A 13997-nucleotide genomic window follows, 5' to 3' on the forward strand; every position below is an offset into this window, starting at 1 on the left:
TAGTTGGCATTATTCGGTTCTTGTTTCTTGCAAACATATAATATCGGAATTGATAAGTGACTCTGTGGCTTGTATATTGTCTTTGTATTTATGTAATGACATAGTGTTTAAAGATTGTATCATTATAGTTATGTCTGTGTGTTGGTGGATTTTGTAGTTCAATGTTTCTCATTTTAATTGAGTCGTTGGCCTTTTCATTTCTTCGTGAACATCTTTGTCTCTATGAGAAGGTGTTGTTCGAGTAGTTGAAGTAAGTAAAGGTTATCTATGTTTTTTACATGTGAAAGTGTTGTGTATGCAAGGCCGTGCGTGCGGATTTTTGTTGGTGAGAAAGCTAGCTTATTCATCGTTAGACCTTGTGCTCCGTGTATTATTCTAGCAGCAGTTGCTTGGATCGGGAAATGTTGTTGAGTAAGAATTTAGAAAGGCCAATTTGTATCTCCCTTGTAACTTGGAATATGGGTATCCATTTGCGATTGATGTTCGTAGTGTATGCATGATAGTTGTTTCGACGGGTTTCATTCTCAATTTTTAGGTTTTGAAATTGAATCCATACCATGTCATTATTGTCGTAGGTAGACATGCTCATAAAAACTCTATCTGTGTCATTAACTAATCCATCTTGTTAGTTAATGTTTCCTGCACATAATTCAACTAGCATTCCTTTGATCTGTATAGTCGTTCGTAGTCCATCTATTGCTTTAGGATTTTTCAAAATTTTAGACAAGATGCGGCTGTTATTATTGAATGTATCAATTACTTTGAAATTGTATTCTTTATTTGCTACTTGATGGAATACTTTGTCGTTATGTTTATTTGTTTCAAGGTTAGTATAGTAAAGGTGGAAAAAAGTATGGTCTCTAGGTGGCTCGCGAAGACAGTATCGGTTAATGTATTGTATTTGTTCATTTATATGTGTACATTTTTTGAAATAGTTTAATGTTTGTATAAAGTCAGTATTGTGTTGGTGCGTTGTTTTTTTTAGTTTACAGCATTGTGGCTTTGTGAGCCAGTATGTGTTTGTTATTGTCTGTAATGAGTCTTCTTCTAATTTGAATACCCATCTATCTCTTACTGGTTTGGCTTGATATAAATATCCACAGTAAATACTATCGACATTTTCAAAGTATTCTAAATGGTTTCTTTAAATGTTCTCATGCGAAGGTCTACGAAGTATAAAGTGCATTTCTCGCTAATGAGATTTCGTCAAAGACAATAAGTTGCAATTGTTCATAAAAACGGATTAGTATGTCAAGCTTTTCCCTTGAGAGGGAGATTAAGTTTTTTTCGTACTGGCCACCATGTGTTAGTTCTCTTATTTGAGTAAATGCTATTCTTGAAGCAACTAATCGTTCTTTAATGTCATTAAGGATTACCACGTTTAACAACTCTGTGTTTCGTGTTATTTGGTGAGGAACAAAATACTTTGGCGTGCTCTCTGCAAATCGTTGTTTCTTCTTTTCGAAAGAAACATTTTGCTGCCTCTTACTTATTATCCAAGCGTGTGTGATTTCTTTTATGGTTTCTTTTTATTTCTAAGTATTATTGATGATTCGTTGCTAATAAATCTTGGTAATATATGTTGGATTTTACTTGTGTCAGTCATGACATTTACAATGCTACCATGCATACTGTACTGCCCACCATAAGTTAGTTCTCTTTTTGAGTAAATGCTATTCTTGGAGTAACTAATCGTTCTTCAATGTCATTAAGGATTACCACGTTTAACAACTATATGTTTCGCGTTATTTCGTGAGGAACAAAATACTTTGGCATGCTATTTAGTTTTATTTTGGTCTTGCATTCTCTGTAAATTGTTGTTTCTTCTTTTCGAAAGGAACATTTTGCTGCCTCTTACTTATTATCCAAGCGTGTGTGATTTCTTTTATGTATGTTGTTTGTTTTCTAAACAGTAGACGCTCACATGATAAACATTTGTATTTTGGAGTTTCTCGAATTGTGGTAATATATATTTTTACGAACTTTGAAGGTGTTTCAAATCTTTTGAGTATTTTTGTAATGTTATACATTCATCTATTATGCATGCTCGTTTTCGTTTGCGTGTTGTCATTTTCAGTTGTGAGTTTGAGGTTTGTTCTAGTACAAGTGTTGTTGCTATCTCATTATGATGTTGTAGTTGATTGTGATGTTCAATCTCTTGGTTGTTAAAATCATCTTTGTGTTGTGTTGAGGCCTTTTTTTGTTTCTTTTTAATGTCCAAAATCTTACGTTTGATAGTGTCACTACGCAGAATTGCTTCTGGGAATTTTTGCTTTAAGATGTCCAACGCATCAGTGGTAGAAGTGAGCATGTTTAGACTAATCATGTTTTCTAATATACAACCCATGTCTTTGGTCCAACGAGTATACTTTGACGTTGTTGTTTGTATCGTACATGGGAAGATTAGTTTTTTTGGGCTTACTATGAGAAGCTGTAGTTTTTGCAGCTTCTATGTAGGTTCTGTTATTTTGGAACTAGTAGCGTTAATTTGATTCTGTGAATGATGTATTTCAAATTGAAAACCGAATGTGCGAAAGAAAACATGTTGTAAGAACAAGTATTCAATACAATAGTAACAATTACTATGTCGCAATCCTTCCGTGTACTGGGCAATGCTTTTGATTTTCGGGTACAGTTGCTGAAAGAGCGTAGATTCGAAGAATGGTTGATCCCATTCTGCTTTCTTAATTCATATTGGTTTGAAAATTTTACGAACTGCATGTATATGGCTTTTCTCAATGCTTCAGGTGTGATATGGAATTTTAGCATGTAAGATATACATAGGAAGATACACTTATTTTGTGGATATAGCTTGAGGAACTCTGAGTCAATGTTCATTTGTTTAGAGTCGTTTGCACTTGTAATGTTCATTGGTTTAATCGAGTGTGTTTACTTAAAGATTGCTAGCAAAGTATGTTTGTGAGAGTCAAAGGTTAACTTGTCGAGAGATGTCAACATTATTTTATTATCATAGTTTGATAATTATATTTAATGTTAAGAATAAATTATTACACAAGTGAGAGTCTCTTTCATAAATACGATTATAAATATAACTATTACTTGAGAGGTGTATTTCAAATTGGAGAATGTTGTAAAAGGTATTATATTTTTCATAAATGGTAGGGTTGTCGCACTAGTAGTTGATTTGTAGTTTTACAGACTATCTTTCAATATATGGAAAATAAAATATTTCGTTGGATTTGGAATACTAGTGAACATATACATATTCTATAATAGTTATAGTGGTACTGTGAAAAGAAAGCTTTTTTAAGTTTGACGAGTAGATCGAGTAGTGCTAGTTTGAAACTAACAATAAGTACTAACAAATAAATAGCATTATATAAAGTAGAAATAACAGTGTATTTGAAATGATATCTTGCAACTAAAGTAAACTAATTATTTGTTTGATATGATTAATTTGTTATGGAAAATGTATTTGGCTAGCTTCTATGAAGAGATTTTGTTAATCAAAAGACTTATTATCATTATATTTAAAATTATATTTGTGGTACGTGTGTGCTAAATGATGTGTAGGATGAGATTATACTTCTTTTGTATGATTACAAGTAATAGTGTTACTTCAAATTTTTCAGTAAAAATAATAATATGTTTACTAATTTGATAGGTCAGATTTCTTGAGAAGCTGAAAAGAAATATTCATTATGAATAATATCTTGCAAATAAACTAAAGTAAGGGTGACTTTAATATTACAAATACATAACCTTTATTTAAATATTTAAAGTATGCACACATCTACTTCTAAGTTCTTAAAATAGAGTATTTACTAAATAAACTTTGCTTGAATAAAAAATAAATTCGAAAGCAGACACAAGTTTTTTTAATGTACATATTTTTTAAAAAAATAATAAAGAAAGAGTTTTTTTACAAAGTAACATGTAGCACCGAATGCTACTATGCTATGAAATAACGAAGCTTACAAGCTTACGTTCTATAGTAGGTAAAAAGCACTCAATGAAAATCTTGAATTGTGTAACAAAAGAAACTGAAGCTGGAAAACATTTGGCTACCACTCTGTTTTAAGGAAACTAAACCGATGAACTTTTCAATCACCATTACGCCTTAAAGGGATGAACCCTGCAACTAGACCGTGCATGTTGACCAAGAATCTTCCTTCGATTCTCTAGTCAAACAATTCTGATTTTAGGAATTGTGTGTTGTCTTCCAGTAACTCTATGAAAGGTCGAGGCCAATCTAAAACTTTATTGACCCATGTGCCCTTCAGTGTAACCTCCACAGTTGCACCATCTAAGCTTGTAATGAGTGCCTTTACTTTGGGGATCTTTCCCAGAATCGTAATCCGGTCACATTTAAGCATCGGGGTACAGTATTCTCCTTCAAAATCTTTCCCTCTTTACAAAATGAGCACACAGGCTCATATAATGTTGAATTCAGGCCCGTAACAGTGAGAACGTCGCTTATCTACTATTAACACATCATAGCGAGTATTAACTACCAATATATTGTAATCTGTTTTAAAATATTATATACTAATGTACACAAATCAAACATTACTTGATTTTTGTAACCAATTTGGTGAATATGTCGATAGAACACTTGGGCTAATTTGGCAGAGATCGAAGGAACGCATGCAGGTGCCATAATAGTCAGATCAAGCATGTTTAGCGCGCTATTTTTCTTCGCGCCTACGCTTCTCAGAACAAAATGGTAGAAACCCACTACTCTAAACCTATCCACAATCTTGACATAATATGAGCGTCGATTGTTCCAAAAAGTCAGCTGCAATGGTAACATGTGTCAAAATTTTCTTGGCTGGAAGTAAAAAAACTCATTGCGATTAATAATCTAAAGAATTGTAATGACAAGTTACCATGATAAGGTCTTCTACATTTTCACCGTCACCGGCGATTAGGTCATCCATCTGACACATGCAGCTTCCAAGCTTAATCACTGTCATTACGACTGTAGCTAGTTGCAAGTAGTTCCCTTGTCCTTTGTTCATTATCTCTTTACAATCTTCTTTGTACTTGTAGATACTAGTAGTCGGAACAAATATTGGGACAATTGCAAACGTTTCAGAACATTCACGAAGGATCAAATACCAAAGTGTAATAAGATGTTTCCTCATTGTTCCAAGTAGTTCTATTACAAACTGAGAAGTTTGTAATCTTAATGCAATGTCCTACATTCAACGTCTTGACAAAGTCGACAGAGTAAACCTTGCCTATAGCGAGTGTAATACACCTACCTCCTTCTCTATCAGTTAAATCTAGTTTCAAATTCTTGGGGTAATTAACATTTTGTAAGGCCCAGGTGCCATACTTATTCAATACTCTATCTTCAAACATTCCATTCTTAACAGACAAGTGACAAAATATGAAGAGGGGAGAGGAGAAGAATGGAGTGAGGAGAGAGGGCACAGCTAGAGAGCACACCACAAATGACTAACTGTACACTAAATTTAGTTTAAAAAATAGAATATATACGAACCATTTTAGGGTTAGGGTTAGGGGATCTAACCCTTTCCTTTATAGCACTCTATAAGGTTAGTGCTATGCACATATGATCACGTGATGGTGCTATGCACACATGACCACATGATGTTGAGCATGAACTCTCAACACCTTCCCTCAAGATCAACATCATGAAGTAGGCCTTCCCTCAAGATGATGATTCTGGGGAATCGAAGAAGGACTGAGCATTACATTCCATCACACCCCTTTAATGCGAATGTCCTTCCTCTGCATCAAACCAAGAGCTAGTTGGTGTTTCTCGAATCACTCTTTACTGAGTGGTTTGGTAAAGATGTCTGCAACATTCTCTTTGCTATCATAATGCTGCAGAGTGATGTCACCAAGTAATACTCTTTCTCTGATGAAGTGCTCTCTGACATCAATGTGCTTTGTCCTGGAGTGATATACTGGATTTTTGGCCAATGCTTGAGCCGATTGATTATCACTGTATATTGTTGTTGGCTTTGACTCATCAAAGTAATCTGTTTCTGACAATAGTCTTCTGAGCCATATAGCGTCACATGCACCTGTAGTGAGTGCTCTATATTCTGCTTTAGTTAAAGACAAAGAAACAGTTGGCTATTTGTTTAACAACCATGATATAGCACCTTAACCAAGGAAAAATGCATATCCATGTGTCGATCTCCTGGTCTCATGATCTCCGGCATAGTCACTGTCATAGTATCCATGCAACCGTGGATGACTTCCTTTGTATTCTATCCCAAACTGTCTTGTTCCTCTGATGTATCTCAAGACTCTTTTGGCTGCATTCTAGTGAGACTATTTTGGATTTGCCATAAACTATGCTAGTGAGCTTACTGCATAACAAATATCTGGCTATGTGATTGTCAGATATATAAGACATCCGATGAGCTGCCTGTAGTATTTGTCATTGACTGTAGGCTTTTCTGAATCTTTAGTAAGTTTCAAACTCTGTTCCATGGGAGTGGCTGCAATCTTGCAATCTGCCATATGAAACTTCTTCAGGAGACTGTCAACATACTTGAGCTGACTCATAAATGTGCTATCTGAATCTCTCCAGAACTCAATTCCAAGACAATAGTGCATAAATCCAAGATCTTTCATGTCGAACTCTGCAGATAAGTCTTGTTTCAATTTTCGTATGAAGCTATCCTTGCTTCCTGTCACAATCAAATCATCTACATACAAAAGTGCAATAGTAATGTCTTCCCCTTGAACTTTGTAGTAGAGAGCATGATCTGCATTGGACTTCATGTATCCCAGATTAGCAAAATACTTGTCAATTCTGCTGTACCAACTTCTGGGTGCTTGCTTTAAGCCGTAGAGGCTTTTCTTGAGATGGCAAACCTTGTTCTCCTTTCCTGGTTCAACATAACCTACTGGTTGTTGCATGTAGACTTCCTCGTCTAGATAACCATTGAGAAATGCATTCTTGACATCGAGCTGATACACATTCCATTTGCTGAGTGTCGCTAGTGATATCAAGAACCGTATGGAATCCATCTTTGCTACTGGAGCATAAGTCTCATTATAGTCTTGACCATATTGTTGTGCAAATCCTTTTGCAACTAATCTGGCTTTGTATCTCTGAATACTACCATCTGGATTGTACTTCACTTTGTATACCCATTTGTTTGCTATGGCCTTCTTTCCTCGTGGAAGGTCACATAATTCCCAAATGTTATTTTTATACAAAGCATCCATTTCTTCATTCATAGCAGTTTGCCATTCTGGCTTGTCTACTGCATCTTCGAAGTACAATGGCTCTTTTGTAGCCATGATGGTAGTCATAAGAGCATAGTTGGTGGTTTCCACCTGAATTGCTTGGCCTTTCTGAGCATATGTCACTCTGGCTGGTGGTCTGCTTTCCCTAGTAGACCGTCTAAGCTGCTGTGGCTCTGCTTGGGGTGTTGCTGGCAATTCTTGCTCTTCTTCATCAACCTGTTCTATAGATGATTGTGAATTCGATGCTTCTATCTATTGTGTAGGTGAGGTTTTCCATTCTGATTCCTCATCAAAGATTACAACTCTAGAGATAATGACTTTGCGGTTGATGGGATCATACAATTTGTATGCTTTGCTTTCTTCACTGTAGCCAACCATGATGCATTTGCATGACTTCGCATCCAATTTTCTGCGATGATCATCATGTATGTGGGCATATGCTATGCAACCAAATATGCAGAGATGCCCAATGCATGGCTTGTGTCCAGTGAATGCTTCATAAGGAGTCATACCTTGTATTGGTTCGGTAGGAAGCTGATTAAGCAAATAGTTAGCTGTAGCTATTGCTTCTGCCTAATACTGATTCGGAAGATGCTTTTGACTAAGCATTGCTCTAGCACTATCTGCTAAAGTCCCATTCTTCCTTTCAGCTACTGCATTCTGCTGAGGAGTATCTGCACATGTGAATTGTCTTCGTATGCAGTGATTTTTGCAAAAGTTCATGAATGCTGAAGACATGTATTTACCTCCTCTGTCTGATCTCATGACCTTGATCTTTCTGCTTGTCTGGTTTTCTACCATGGCTTTGAATTCTTGAAATATGGAAAACACTTCAGATTTCTCTTTCAGAAAGTAGACCCAACAATATCTGCTGTAGTCGTTGATGAAGGTCAAGTAATAAAGTGAACCATTGATGTTGCGGGCCTGGGCATAATCCCATACATCTGTATGAATCAAATCAAGAATACCTCATGCACGAGAGGTACTTCTGACAAAGTTGGTTCGCATTTGTTTGCCGAAGCAGCATGCTTCACAAACCTTTCCAAGAAACTGTAGCTTCGGAATCCCAATTGCCATATTCTGATTCCTGAGATCTAACAAGTACTTGAAGTTGACGTGACCATATCTCTTGTGCCATTTTGCAGATAGTGGCATCTGTTGCATTTAAGCTGACATGGCATGCTTATCTGGTACTGTAGCTAGCATTCTGTATAAGCATCCTTCCTTGACACCTTTTGCTACTAGCTGACATCTTTTGGATTTGTCTCTGATAATGCATTCATCACCGTCGAAGATGACTTTGTAGTTGTGTTCCATCATTTGACCTACTGACAAAAGGTTCTTGCTGAGCTTCGAAACATAGAGCACATCTTTGACTTATCCTTTTGTACCAGTGAAATTGTTCATAGGGATAACACCTGTCCCTTGAACTGGATTCGGTGTATTGTCTGCTGTGTAGATGACATTCTTCTGTCCTTCTAATGGTTTCATTTCTGTGAACCATTCCTGATGATTTGTCATATGAGATGATGAACCACTGTCGATGTACTAAGGATCCTGTTCCACTTGGTCGACTTGATAACTGAAATGCTCTTTGGGATTGAAATCAGTGTCTAGGTGCATTGTATTAGTCTGATGCAATTCCTCGCTTGCAAGAAACATATTTCCATGTTCATTTGCAAAATGACTGTGACTAGAATGTCCACCACGATGATTTCCTCTTCCTCGAGAATTCCCTCGATTACTGATGATTTGACCGCCTTGGTCATACTGCTTCTTGCGGCAATCTCTTTCATAGTGTCCAAACTTATGACAGTAGTTGCACTGAATGCTTGACACGTTGGTGGATGCATTCCCTCGTCCTTGAAATCTTCCTCGATTGGAATGATTTCCTCTTCACTGATTCTGATTTTGCTGAGGATGATGTTGATGCTGACTTTGATTTTGTTGCTGATGATGATCACTTTTCTGATATGATTTACCTCTGTTTCTGCCTTTGCATCTGCTTCTGTCTGAAGTTGTGAATGCTTGATCATTAAAATGACCTTTACATGCTTGAATGGCCTGAGTGCAGAGTTCTTCACCAAGTAGGACTGACTAAAGTTCTTCCAGTGTTGGAATTTGCCGTTGGATGGCAATATTCTGGACTAGATTCTCGTATCCTTCTCCTAGTCCATTCAGAATGACTTGAACCATTTCTGCGGGATTCATAGTCTCTCTTGCTGCAAGTTGATTGTTGTAGTCTTTTATGCGGAGTATATAAGCATGACCGGTTTCACTACTGTTGCGGAAACTTTGGTTGATTTGGTTTCTCAGGGTGAGAATCCTGGATGTGTTCTTGGACTCGTAGAGAGCGGCGAACATATCCCATGCTTCTTTTGATGTCTTGACTATGTTGAGTTGTCCTAGCATGACATCTTGCACATTCTGCTTGATTAGGTGATAGGCATACTTGTCTTTCTTATCCCATTCTGCTTGAGCTCGGGCAATGGCAAGATTTACTACTGGTGCAGAAACTATTTGTGTAGTTGTAGATCCCAATGTAGAACCCGTTGCTGGTGCTGTGACAATAGATGGAGTAGAGCTACTGGTAGCTGGATCGGCCAATGGTCTAGGTGTAGACCCATCGACATACTCCCATTTGTCTTGAAGCACAAGAATGGTCTCCATTTGGTATTTCCATGTACCGTAATTGGAGTTGTCTAACTTAGCAGATGCCTCCAGATTGAGGTTGCTAGTCGACATGGTGCAAAAAATGTACTCAAAAAGTGTCCTGAAAATCTCTATATGAATCAACTGCAAATATACTAAAGATGCCAAGTGAAATCTATGTACCGTCGGTGAAGATAGAACTGCAGTATATAAAATCTGATCTGTATTACAAGGCTTGTGGCAATGATGCTGAGAATAGCCAAGAGGCTTTACAAGGCTGAAATGATGTGCACGATGCCATGAGATAGCCGAATAGGCTTTACAATGGTGGCATGTGTGTGTGAAATCAAATGCTATCTGCCCACTAAATCAATCTGCAATGCCTCTGAACTCTGAAGTCTGCTCACTGAACTGATGAACGTAAGGTTTCAGGTAATGTAATTATGTGAAATCGGATGTGAGCGAATGGATTGACTCCAAGTAGGTACTAGTCGGGAATTTCGGGCATGGCTTAGATTGGCAACTTGGGGAAATTCAAAGCGTCCCCTCTATGGCGATCTAGTCTACTCTGATCTAGATCTGAACCAACCGTCGATCGATGAAAGAACAACAAATAATTCCTTTTCTTTTGTCCTTTTAAGTGCTGGGTCAGATGCAACGATGTAGAGGCAAATGTGCATGAAGGAAGTGGTTTTGTCAGTGAGGCTCAAATGTGAGTGTAACTTGTGCCGAAATGTGCACATGATGTGACAAGTGCGTAGAGCACAAAAAAATGAGTGACTTTCCTTTTTGGAGCACCCTCAAATTCTTCCTGGATCAAGAGATATGACTTGATCTAGGTGGAGGGGCAAAAGGAGTACAAATGGTGCTCAATGATGATGTGTCACTGGAGTCACATGTAGTGATGATGTGGCACTATGCTTAGCAAGAGGTGCGCCTGTGAAAGGTGGCAGGAGTGTGCACATGTAGTGTGTGCACAATGTGCTTGGCAAGGGATTGTGCCTGCAAAGGGTCAGTGCTGACTGAACTACTGAGGTGGCAATGTTGAGGTGGCACTGCTGAGATGGCACTGTTGAGGTGGCAGAGGTGACGTGGTAGTGATGTGGTTGATGACATGGCACTAATGACATGGCTTGATGACATGGCTAGATGACATGGTAGAATGACGTGGCTTGCCTACGTGGCACTAATGATGTGGCAACTGAGCTGGGTGGTGATGTGGCAGATAAGCGTGCTTGCTGATGTGGCACAAGGATAAGGTGATGATGTGGCAGATGCTGGAGTCTGTCGACGTGGCAAGATGGAATAGCTGATGATGTGGCACATGGGCCATGTGTCACTTGGCTGACCACACCTCAATGTGTGGTGAGGTTGAGGATAAGATATCCTCCCTCGCTGCCACGTGGTGCTATGATGACGATCGAAATCTTTTAAAGATTCTATTGATTCTACTGACGGAGGTTCACGATCGACGATGGCGATGGCGAGCTACAGTAGAAGCCCGAGGCTGTGAATGCTCTGCAGAGCTTGTTGCTCGCCGAGGCTATGGTAGATGAAAGCCTTATTCAATGGCACAGTTGAGGTGATTGTTGTGGAGAGTTCCCATTGACGTAGTTGAGGTTCTATCCGTCTGTGTACGTGGTTGGAGAGGCTATCGCGGCCGATCGTCGGAGATGGCACAAGGAGCTGCTGAAGGTAGTTCAGTGCTGAGATAGGCTGCGCATTGAAGTAGCTTGCAGCGTTGGCTTTGGCGGTTGAGTACTGGAGATCGTTGGCTTGTTTTGGAAGCTGTAGAAGCTATTGGAGGAGGCAATGATGAGCACTCGTTGGAGGTCGATGATGAGCACTCGTTGGCTTGTGGGCTGCTAAGGAGCAGCCGCTCTATTAATGAAGTGCTTGTTGAAGCGTCAGAGGAGGTGATGCGCTGGAGGGAGCCCATTTGGATCTTCGTTGGCGCTTGGAGTTGCCTTAGGGAGGCTCGTCGAGGGAGCATCGGTAGGCTGGCCATTTAGGCTTGCTGCTGGCAGTAGAGAGGAAGTCGTAACCGAGGCTATAGTATAGGCATTGTGGGCTAGGCTTGGAGCGGATGCATGGCTGTTGAAGGAGCGACGTTGGAGAGCTGTTGATGCAGAGCGCTTCAGATTTGAGTCGTTTGGCGAGGCAAGGCGCTATAGATGAGCTATGGAGTTGGAGTGGAAGGAGCTATGGCCTCCGTTGATGAAGAGCTATGGCAGATTATCGTCGTGATGAAGGCTTTGAAGCCTTGGGTGCTGCAGAGAAGCCGGTAGTGAGTCGCGACCCTTGGAGAGGTCGTTGTAGACTATCTTCTTGACGCCGCTTGAGGATGAGCCGCCTTGTGTGGCTAGTGCTAGCTGTAGGCATTGCAAGAGTTGTAGTCCTGCTTGCTTGTTGAAGCTAGGTGCTTGCGGAGCACTTAGGCAATGACGGAAATTACTCTCTCTCTCTCTCAATTCTTTCTATCACAATGACGGAAATCTATGACAAAAATATATATCTCTCTCTCATAGTCTCTGAAGAAACTCTTGATGGAAATCCTCTCTCACTTAGAAAGAAGAAATCTCTCTCTCACAATAAGAATGAAAGGAATTCTCAGACATGCAATGGATGAAGTTCTCTCCATGAAAGAGAACACTCAAGTTGAATGGAAATTTTCTCAAATGGACAGAAATTCTATTGAGAAAATGGAAATTCTCTCAACAGAAGAGAATCCTCACGATCACTCAAGAACACTCTCGATCTCTTGATCACTCTCATCTCTTAAGAACCGCAATGCCTCAGCAGAAGGCAAGGGAGCTTTGATACCATGACAAAATATGAAGAGGGGAGAGGAGAAGAGTGGAGATGAGGAGAGAGGGCACAGCTAGAGAGCACACCACAAATGACTAATTGTACACTAGATTTAGTTGAAAAAATAGAATATATACAAACCCTTTTAGGGTTAGGGTTAGGGGATCTAACCCTTTCCTTTATAGCACTCTATAAGGTTAGTGCTATGCACATATGATCACGTGATGGTGCTATGCACACATGATCACATGATGTTGAGCGTGAACTCTCAACAACAAGTTCACTTCATGAATGAGTAAAGCCCTCTCATTAGGTGAATACTCACTTTTGATGCTTAAATCATTCAAACACTCTATAGTTAAAGTATGGTAAGGTCTTTCCTCTTGTGGAGATTCTAACTTGGCTCGTTTATCTTCTCTATAATCTACCTTATCGTACATTCTTTTGACAGAGCTCTTGTTGACGGTCACAACATCAAAATTTGATGTTTTCCATCAGACTCAACAGGGACTACTGCATCGTCCTTAGTGTAGTACCTACTTGAATCTGAAATATTTATGTTTGTTATAAGTTCAGTATCTTGCCCTAATTTAAGAACCACACATCTTAATCCTAATGTAGTTGGCATATTAAATAATTTGTACATTATGAATTCACAATATCTAATTAAACCTCATATTCTTAAATTCCATCTACTACAAATAATTCAATACAAAATAAAAGCATTTGTTTAGATACATTCATACCATATTATTCTTAACAACTACGTAAAGAAAGCCTTATCTGTGTATAGACTACTCTTGACTATATAGATGCATGTGTGTGCTTATAAACTCCAAAAATCCTAAAGCTCTAGCATTTCATAGTTCCAAAATTTCATTACAATCTTCTCCCCTCTTTTTTAACACTTTAGCTTCTTCTTTATAACTGTAGTCAACTTCGATTTTGAAGATTCATTAGTATCAATGATTTTTTGTATAACTCCTACATGTCATGTTAAAATACTTTTAAGCAAGCCAAAGTTATTATAGAAGTTTTTTCTCCTAAATTCTTTCTACACTAGATAAGTACATAATTTGTGAAAGACACATACGTAGTTTTAGCCAATAACGCCTCTTTGTAATTTGTAGCTATCTTTAATATCAACCAAGAAATATCACCACCACTGTGGAAGAATAGGACACTACCAAAATAAATGCAGGTTGAAGCACAAGCCAAATTGCATTGTTTGAAGTTGGGATAAAAGAAGAGGACAAAGGAGATGGGGCCACCTCTTCTAAGCTACTACATTACAATGTCACTACCTCTTTAGTAAATTGTAAAGGTCACCAAATGAG

This window comes from Dipteris shenzhenensis, chromosome 15 (assembly GCF_047967505.1).
Source record: "Dipteris shenzhenensis isolate YYH24624 ecotype China chromosome 15, Dip_SZ_1.0, whole genome shotgun sequence".
Classification (NCBI taxonomy): Eukaryota; Viridiplantae; Streptophyta; class Polypodiopsida; order Gleicheniales; family Dipteridaceae; genus Dipteris; species Dipteris shenzhenensis.